Source organism: Octodon degus, unplaced genomic scaffold, assembly GCF_000260255.1.
Source record: "Octodon degus isolate 3935 unplaced genomic scaffold, OctDeg1.0 scaffold00263, whole genome shotgun sequence".
In the NCBI taxonomy this organism is placed as follows: domain Eukaryota; kingdom Metazoa; phylum Chordata; class Mammalia; order Rodentia; family Octodontidae; genus Octodon; species Octodon degus.
In genome coordinates this window covers 2,133,555-2,143,698 of record NW_004524839.1, presented here as the reverse complement: position 1 = coordinate 2,143,698, position 10,144 = coordinate 2,133,555, and positions in this window count along the sequence as shown.

The following is a 10,144-nucleotide window of genomic DNA, read 5'->3' as shown; positions in this document are numbered from 1 at the left end:
GTCTGAAGTTAATAAAGGAATGGAATTGTAAAATATAAAATGCTTTGTGTTTATTTTGAAGTACTCTATTGATTTAAAATGAAAGTGTCAACATTAAGAAGTAATCAAATATAAAATGTGATTGTAAATTCTATCTTTATCAAGGTATTCTAAATTTTTTAAACAAAGAACAATTAGAATTTTCTTGTTTTTTTATTAAAATTATTTGAAATGGTCATGGTCAGTACAGTTATGAACAGGATTTGTACACTCACCTATTTTTTCATAAAACTTTAGGTGAATATTATTTTATCTATAACTGCAAAGTTTTTTTTTAAATTGCAGATGTACATGTACTAATTTAGTGTGCTGTATGATGGTTTAATGGATATTACATACGCATTCTTTTGTCCTAATTTGTAAAAGTATATGTCAGAGTTCTTCTGGAAATATCTTTAAACAAGAATTTTATTCACTTAAATATTTACAACTTGTGTAAAGTGAAAATGAATGTAACTATAGTGAGCAGTGTAGCTTTGCTCACATTCTTTGATGTTTGCCAAAAGAAGAATAAAAAGTGAATGAATTAAATAAAAAAAATGTTTGTGGTAGAGAGAGGAATGATGCTAGGGATTTGGAGAAAAGAAGAAAATAAAACAAAGAGAGAATAGTCTGTACTGATTGATGATAAAATTGCCAAAATCTATTTATGCAGTATGAATAGCTCAACTTCTAATTTTTGTAACATCTTAGTTGGATACATAAAAGTTACCAAAAGTGAAGTTTCTGCACAGCAAGAAAACAGTGAGTAGACTGAAAAAGCAAGGTGGGAATTGGGAAAAATACTGGAAAACGATTATCTAATAAGGGATTAATTTCTAAAATATGTAAGAAACTCAGAACTCAATAGGCAAACAAATAAACACAAAAAGAATAACCTGGTTAAAAATGGGCAAAGGATTTGAATAGACACTTCTCCAAAAGAAACATAAAAATAGTCATCAAGTATATGATAATGTGTTTTAATCATCAAATAAATACCTATCAAAACTGCAATGGGATATCAACCTTATTCCTATTCGTATGGCTGTTATCAAAGAAAGCAGAGATAAAAACTGGTAAAGATGTGTAAAATTTGTAGCCCTTGTATATTATCTGTGAAAAAGCAAAATGATGTAACCTCTATGGAAATAGTATGGAAATTCTTCAAAAAAATATGTATCATATGATGCGGGAATCCCATTTCTGGTGTGTGTGTGTGTGTGTGAATCCAAGGAATCCAAAAGAATTAATCTCTTCATTGCCTTATCTACTGCAGTACTATTAACAGTAGCTAGGATGTGGAACTAAATGCCTATAAGATAAATGGATAAAGGCAATGTGAGTACATACATACAACTGAATATTATTCAGACTTAAAAAAGAAGAAAATCCTGCAATGTGTGACAACATGGCTAAAACTTGAGGTCATTATGGTGAGTGAAATAAGTCTGTTCCAGAAAGACAAATACTGCATTCTTCCACATATATGTGGAATCTGAAATAGTGAACCTTACAGGAGAGTGGAATGGAGGGCAGAGGGAAATGGAGGGGCTACTAGTCAATGGATATAAATGCTAGTTATGCAAGACAAGTAAGTTTTAGACATCTGTGTATAGCACTGTGCCTATACTTAGAAACAGTACATTGTCTACTTAAAAATTAAGAAAGCAAATTTTAAGTGTTCCTACCACAATAAAAAAGGAAAATCATTGCTGATTGAAGGCAAGTGTTTAAAATTAATTTACCAGGGAGATAGATCTTTTGTAAATGGGAAGGAGACCAAAAGAGAATTAAGATGGGATCTGTACATCTACCAACTCCCCAGGATGGATGTAATTGTTACTGCAAACAGGTACTAATAAAATTTAAAAATTCATAAAAATAAACTAATTTGCAACTAGAAATTTCATAAACACTGCCAAACAAAGCAAGAAGATATTGACTTACATAAATTTGGTTCAAAATATAAACAATAAAAGAAAGATCAAGATAAGTTAGTCTTCAAATTCTGAAAGACATACAATTCTTAAAAGCTTAGAAAATTCTAATAAGGTTAAAATTTTAATTGAATGTCCTAACAGAAACTCTAAAAACATTCACATCCTTAAGCTTGACAAAAAGGATATGGTTTGTGAGTATTCCCTTTAGCAAAAATTGATAGTAGAAGAAAATTTTGCCTATGAGTGTTCACCCATCGTTCCAGTAAGTGATGATGGGTGGGAGAATATGAAAAGGGGGATTTAAAGTGAACCAGAGACAGAGAGAGAGGGGCCAGGGAGATATCTCAGTAGAATAAGTGCTTCCCTGGCAAGCTCAAGGGCCTGAGCTCAATCTCTGGTTCCGCAAAAAAATATAAAAATAATGATTAAAAAATAGTCAACCAAGGGCCGGGGAGATGGCTCAGTGGAATAAGTGCCTCCCTGGCAAGCATAAGGGCCTGAGTTCAATCCCCGGTTCCACAAAAAATAAATAAATAAATAAATAAATAAAAATAAAAAAAATAGTCAACCAGAGAACACAAAAGTTAGGAATAGGTAAAAGAATATTACAAATTTCAAGTAACACAGCTAAATCTGAAAATGAGCCAGAAGATGTATCTCCAAGCCACCAAGCAGAAAAAGAAAGTATATAGTTCTACTTTCGAAGAGTCAAATCTCAAAGGGAAGGTGAGATGCAGTATGTATTCTAGTTTTTCTATGTTCTCAAAGCATGAATCAAAACAGATATACAATGAGGATCAAGAAGAGAGAACACTTTAGGAAAAGTTTATTGTTCTTCGGTGTTTTTATAAAATGTTGATTGTATTCATTTCTTAATTTAGATATAAGTGCATAAAGTAGTTATTTTGTGATATTAAATAAAAGTTTTTGGTGCTATATAAAAAGCATATGGTAGCAAATTATTATCAGAGACTGATAAAATTGTGCAAGTGAAAGCTTATCTAATAGGAAAGAGACAATGCAAAACCATGGAAACATTTTAAATAAGTTTTTTAAAATTCACAAACAATAAGTGATTAGGCCTGTAACATTAAATAGTTACTAAAAGTAGAAACTGCTGTTGGAAGACATTCAGTTTCAGCCCATCTGCAGTTAGAAAGGTTTATGAAAACTTTAAAAATTCAGACAGAATAAGATCACCTACCTTAACATGAAATTGAAATTAAAAAATCAAAAGAACAAAGAAATAACTCCTCCAAACCTGAAACAAATCTACCTGACTCATAAAATGATTGAAAGTTGAACTCCAAATCAAATTTAGTGAAAAATCATGAATTACTGATTAGAAACGTTTCATTTTACAGCAATTTAAAGTTTCCTGTATTTGCTCATGTGCTACCTCCTAAAAGATCATTTCCAAATTCCTCTGTACCCTGTTCAAACTGAGGCTCTCATCCAAGCAAGCAGCTGCTGAGCAGACCAGGAGACATATTCTAGCCCTTAAAAGCAAAAAAAAAAAAAAAATCCATACTGAGATCAGCACCCTCATGGTTTGCCCACCGTGAGATGACTTTGCCAAGTCTAAGGCTTTCGTGTCTGCTCTTCCCATTAGGAAATAGCCTTGACCTACAGCAAGGTCCAAGAGAAGACCCAGGAGTTCTCAAACAGAGCTAGGGCCCTCCCCACCCCCTCCCCACCCTCTTCTTTAGTATCGCTCTGTCTCCCTTCATTAAATCAGGAACTTCTTACAGAGCTTGTGGCAGTGTGTAATCATACTGATTTGGAAAGAAAGCCCTACCTACTTTACCCTAAATGCTGATGGTCAAAGTTGGCTGCTGGCTACTTGAAATGACTTGTAGGTCCTATTCTCACTTGTGAGTGTCTTCCATGTATAGAATGGAAAAACTAGGTAGAATACTGTTTTTTAAAAAGATAAAGTCCCTGGTATGAGTCAGAGCAGGTTCAAAAGGGCAGGGAGCAGAACTTGGGGCTCCAGTAAGGTAGGCTGAAGGGTGTCTTGTTTGTGGCTACCTCATTCCAGAAGTGGTTGGTATGTGGGTAGGCATGTGCATATCCTCAAAAGGCAGAGATGACAGCTGTGGTTAAAACTGGGCTATAGGGTGCAAAGATGTTCACTGAGATGTAGCCAGGGGCTTCCCCTAGATATTTCATCAAATCTAAGATGCTATCAAGAATAAAATGTACCATTATTTTACTTGTCCATGCATTAAGAAAGTAAAAAATTTTCCCATTACACCATGTCACAATGTGTTTTGACATTGTAATTTTTATTTCTATCTATGGAATTAGTTCTCTTAGGCTTATATAGGTGTGCTTTCTTTCCATATATCACTCTTAAGAATACATAAAAAATGAACAATAGAAATTGTCTGAAGATTTCAAAAATTTATTCATATCTGGAATGGAAATTTTCTGAATTACTTTTCAGCTCTGTGTTGGAATTTTCCACAATATCATTGTTCCTTGTGACAATAAGATAACCAGTGATACATCATTTCTTAAGAATGATTAAAAAAAAGAGAGTGATCCACTATTTTTGTTGGCAGTTCAGCTTGGCCTTAAACCTGCTATGTAACTCAGGCTGGGCTCGAATTTACAGCAACACAGCGCTCAAGTGCTGGCCTTATGGGAGAGCACCACCACGTCCAGTGCAAAAGTGATACATTATTGTCTCTGCAAGTTTTTCCCAAATTCCTAAGCTATAAGTTTTGATGTGAGGTTTTCCTTACTTGGCCTATGAAAAGCAATCCTATTGAACATATCTTAGTAACAAAGTGCAACAGAGTTTCACCTACTTATCGATGTTTTCTTTGCCTTCAACATAAAACACACTAAACTGTTGTTCTGCATGAAAATGTGGAATTTCAATAATTCCTCTTTGTTTCAGGTAACTATTGCTTTGTAATAAACTATAACGACATCAATCACTGTGCCTCAGGGCTGCCATTATTTTTTACGGTAATGTGCCTCTGAGATTTTAACTTTAAAAATAATTATATACTCACAAGAGTTGCAAAAATAGTACTGAGAGGTCCCATGTACGTATTACTCAGCTTTCTCTAGCATTGACATCTCTTGTGTGTGTAGGATATTGTCCAAACCAGGAAATCAGATGGCACAATACAATGAACTAGACCATTGACCTTGTTTAGATTTTACCAGACTTCTGCATGCACTCAGTTATTTTGTGTTTGTGGATCATTCTATGGCATTATGTCACAAGCACAGATTTGTATCACCACAACAATCATGACCCTGGAATGTTTCATCAGCACAGCAGTCACCTTCATGTCACCCTTATAAGGTCACAATTTTTATTAAAACGATCGTTCTCAGCCTTTTCCTCCCCAGTTCTTGGCTTTTTCTGGTTGTAGATTTAAGCAGGACCTTTGTTAATAGTCATTTATTTTTCTTCCTAAGCATCACATTCTATTAACAACTATTCTATTCACAACTCCCTGCGTGGCGAGCCTTCTTTGTTTTTCTTCTGACTTTACCAGGCAATATGGTGATTTCAGTATCCCAGCTTCTGACAGTGAGTTGCTGCTCTCTGTCCTCTATCATGTTAAGGCCCCGTGATCCCCACAGGCATTGTATTTGTCAGGTTTCCTGCTTCTGGAAGGAAATGACCTGACACTCAAATCTAAAGGAGAATTGGTTTGTTTGGGCTCGAGGTTTCACTCCATGGTTGGCTGGCTCCAGTGGAGAAATGGCAGGGTGTAAAAGGGAATGGTGGAGGAAAGCTGCTACGTACACGGCAGCTGGGAAGCAGCAGGGGAAGAGCCCAGAGGAAGAGGCCTGCCTGGTCACATCTCCATGGTCCACTTCCTCCAAGTAGGCACCCTCTCCGTGTTCTTTCTTTCTTGTTTTTATTTTTTTGAGACAGGGTTTTGCTATACAGTTTAGGCTGGCCTTGAACTCACAATATAGCCCAGGCTGGACTCAAACTTGTAGAAATCCTCCTGCCTCAGCCTCCTGAATGCTGGGATTATGGGTGTGCACTACCACAACCAGCCAGCCTCACCTCTTTTTTTTTCCATTTAAGTATTTGGTACAGGATCTCACTACACAGCTCAGACTCATAGTGACCCTGTTTTCAGCCTACCCAGCACTGGGATTACAGGCATGTGCCACCACGCCCAGACTTGGTAGTTGGGTTAGTGTGCCCTGGGGGCGGGGCCAGTGCAGGATGCAGAATCAGGGATCGAACCCTGGGTTCTGCTCTTGCCATATAGGTGCTTAGTCTGCTGAGCTATCTTGCCAGCCCTTCACCCTCACCTCTTAATAGCCCATTCAGGTACAAACTCATCAATGTATAAACCATTGATGAGATTAGTGAGGATTAGTGACTTCACAATCTAGTCACCTCTTCAGGAGTTTCTCAATTCAGTCAAGTTGGTAATCAAGACTAACCAGCACAGCCCTTGATGAATAAAAGCTCTATGACCACCTCTTTTATCCTTAGTCATAGCCTGCAAGTGAAAACTGCCTCTAAACTTCTTGGTAATGTTGGTGCCTCTCTCACCAGTACTTAATGAGTAGTGAGTTTTCTGGGGTCTCCATGAAACATCACAGGTGGTATTTCTTTTTTTTTTTTTTATTTGAGAGAGAGAGAGAGAGAGAGAGAGAGAGAGAGAGAGAGAGAGTGTGTGGTGTGTGTGTGTGGCCAGCTCAGCCCACCAGAGGGCGGCGCTGGCTGGCATGTGGTGCTGGGGGATTGAACCGCGGTCCCTGATGCCTTGCCAAGCTTGTTCTAATTAGGTGCTTTAGACCACTGAGCCATCTCTCCAGCCCAACACAGGTGGTATTTCTGACCTCATATGATATATCCATCACAGTACACAATCCACTTAACCTCTTTATTCCTTTCTCTACACCCTTCCCTAGGCAACACAGGCATTTCTGCTTCCTGCAGCATAGGCCTTTGCCTCCTGCTGGCCTATGTAGCTTAAGAGCCACAGTAGCTGTGAGTTTGCCCCACTCCTAGAGTGCTTGCCAAAGGGTTAAAGCCACTTCCCAAGAAAGCACTTTCAAATCAATGGATCTTGGTTTATTTAATCTTATGTCCTAGCTACCTTTATTTTGCACCTTAAAATCTAGGGTTACTCATCTGTTTCATGTTTTTAAGTGCAAATGATTCTTACAGTTTCTTTCAGATATAATCTCTTTCCATCCTTATTAGGCCTAGCATATCTCCAGTTGGGCTATGCTGGGATCTGACCCAAATTATTAGCCCAGCAGCCATGAGATAAGGTTGGAATGGCTCCTGAAGGAAGAACCATTTACTTTTGGAGGAAAATGACTCACTGGCATCTTCTAGCCTCAGGGAAGTGATCTTACTCTGGAAGGAGGGGCTACCTCTACAGTTCATGAGACTTCAGGGGAATGTACAGAGTCAACATCTCAGAAGTGTCCATCTGTATATTTCCATCTTGTTTTTTAAGTACCAGAATTTTCAAACCAGGAGTATGACTTTACCATGACAGACTTGTATTTAGCTATCTTGAGAACTCTGGTCCTATTGAGTGTGGAGTCTGCCCCTCTGATGTAGCACCTTCTCTAAGCTGAAGAGGAAAAGGGATTCTTTAAAAGATATCAGTAAGGGGGCCGGGGAGATGGCTCAATGGAATAAGCGCTTCCCTGGAAAGCGCAAGGGCCTGAGTTCAATCCCTGGTCCCCCCCCCAAAAAAAAAAAGATATCAATAAGGTTCTCAGATCTTACACGTAGCCATTAATTACTTATTATCAATTATCATTATCTTTTTATATGGTATAAATACAAATTAATAATAACCAGCCAATTCGGACTTATCTCATATATCAGAATCATTGTATGCACAAGGTGTCTCCCTCCTCCAGGTATTTTTCCAGGTCATCATCGGTGAAATCTTTAGCATTTAGGTTATCATCTTGTAGAAAGGATTATCTCTTCCCATATGTATCTCAAGATGGCATCTTCTTTGCTCAAAAGGTTGTGAGTGAGCCAATCTACAAATGTCATCAGACTTGTTTGTATTTTTGGACTTCACCAACAATACAACTTATGTCCATTCAGAATTTTCAAAAATCAAATGTCAAGATGGGGATAGATGTGTACAAAGTTGATTGAGGAAAATATATTTGGATGATAAAAAACAAAATTAGGCAGGGAGAACCTTCAGATTACAGTCCAGGTCTGATATCTGTGAAAAGATATGAAAAAGGAAGGATTGGCTAGAAAGAGTCCTAGGCTGCTATACAGTTCAAAGAAAGTTTGAGCCAGGCAGATGGGTTACAAGGAGCTTGTGTCTCACAAGACTGGGCCAGCATGAGCACTTGCACCATGCTTAGTAACAGGTGGTTAGTAGCCTGGGAAGAAGCGTGGCCTTCGAGCAGACATGTTGCTGGGCCAAGTTAGATGGCAGCTGTGGGTAGCAGTCATTCCTACAGAATGAGACATCAGTAGTTTTATGGCTGCCACAGGTGGCATTCTAAGAGAAAGCATTTCATCTGCCTCTGGTTTTGATCCTTGGGGAAAAGATTGAAGCCTTCTTCCCTTGTTTCTTTAACTACAGTACATGAATAAATGCCTGCATTCTACCTTATATACCCAGTACCAGTGTCTGCATTAATCAAAAGGAATTATTTATCTTGCCACTCCCCACAAAAGATTGGGAACAGGAATGGTGCTTGGCAAGATGCCATGCTCAATTTTCAATCATTTTAGGACCTTCTTGTTCTGAGTCTAGTTCTGGCCTGAACCTTGAACTCTATCATTTAGCTAATTCAATTAAAATTTAAATTTGGGTGGGAGAGCTTCGGGCTGCCCTGCGCTGGTGGGACCTGCCTGTCCCAGCCCAGACACAGCGTGGGTGAGTCCCTCTTCCACCTCCTTGGGACCCCCACAACCACTCCATAGCACACCTCCCACCCTGCCCACTTAGTTGGAATTTCTGCCACATTCAGGGAACCGCCAGATCCAGTCCTAGCCCAGGCCCAGTGAGTGTGTGAGAGAGCTTCCGACTACCCTGTGATGGCGGGACGTACTGGTCCCAGTCCAGGTGCAGCATGGGTGAAATGCTTTTCCACCCCCTTTGGGTTTCCCCCAACACTCCGCAGCACCCACCCACCCCTCCCACTGCGTGAGAATTTCTGCCACATTCTAGGGACTCCCAGATCCAGTCATAGCCCAGGCCCGGTGGCATACAGGCCTGAGGTGAAACCCTGCAGCTGCAATCCCTGCAGAGCAAGTAGGGGGACAGAACCACCCACCTAGTCCAAGGGGAGAATATCTTGCCAGAGGGGCACAACAGGTTCACCCCCAAGGGCAGCAGCAGGAAGGAGCTCAGCACAGCAGCCAGACCCAAGCCAGGCACAGCTGGATAAATCCAAACTTTATAGATCTAAACCTGAACTTCAGTACGTGCTAAGGTTATAACTGCAACAAAGATCTACAACAAAGGTCAGAAGACAGTGCTACAAAAAATGACAATGAGAAGGAACAAAATGCAATCTCAGACCCCAAGTCCACCCATAACAAGTGCAGAGGACAATAACACAGAACAAATTGGGAATCACACAGCTGAAATCAATGAATCAAAGCCTTTTGAAATAAAGAAACAGCTGCAGAAAGGTATAGATGAACTCAGATTGGAAATGAAAAAAGAAATCACTGAATTAATAACATCTGCAGTAAAGAATCAAAACCAGAAACATAAGGAGGAAATCCAATGCCCACCCAGAACAAGTGCTGAGGACACAAGCTCAGCTCAAATGTATGAATTCATAGCGTCGATAGTAAATAAGCAACAGCAGAAAGTCTTAGAGGAACTCAGATGGAATTCTTTTCTACTAGCTCAGCTCAAATGTACGAATTAATAGCATCGATAGTAAATAAGCAACAACAGAAACTTATAGAGGAATACAGAGTGGAATTATTTCTGAAATAAAAAAAGAATTCTCGGAACTCATAGCATCTGAAGTAAAGAATTAACTACAGAAACATAGGGAGGAAACACAATTTTAAAAAAAAAACCACTGCAGTAGAAGAATTTATAACCACTTCTAGAGAAGATATTGATTAAAAAAATAGAGGAGATTAGAAAAATGACGGATTCCTTGAATGAGCAATTCAGGAAAGAAATAGATCGCATGAAGCAGAGTCAAAGAGATATAGAGGAAAT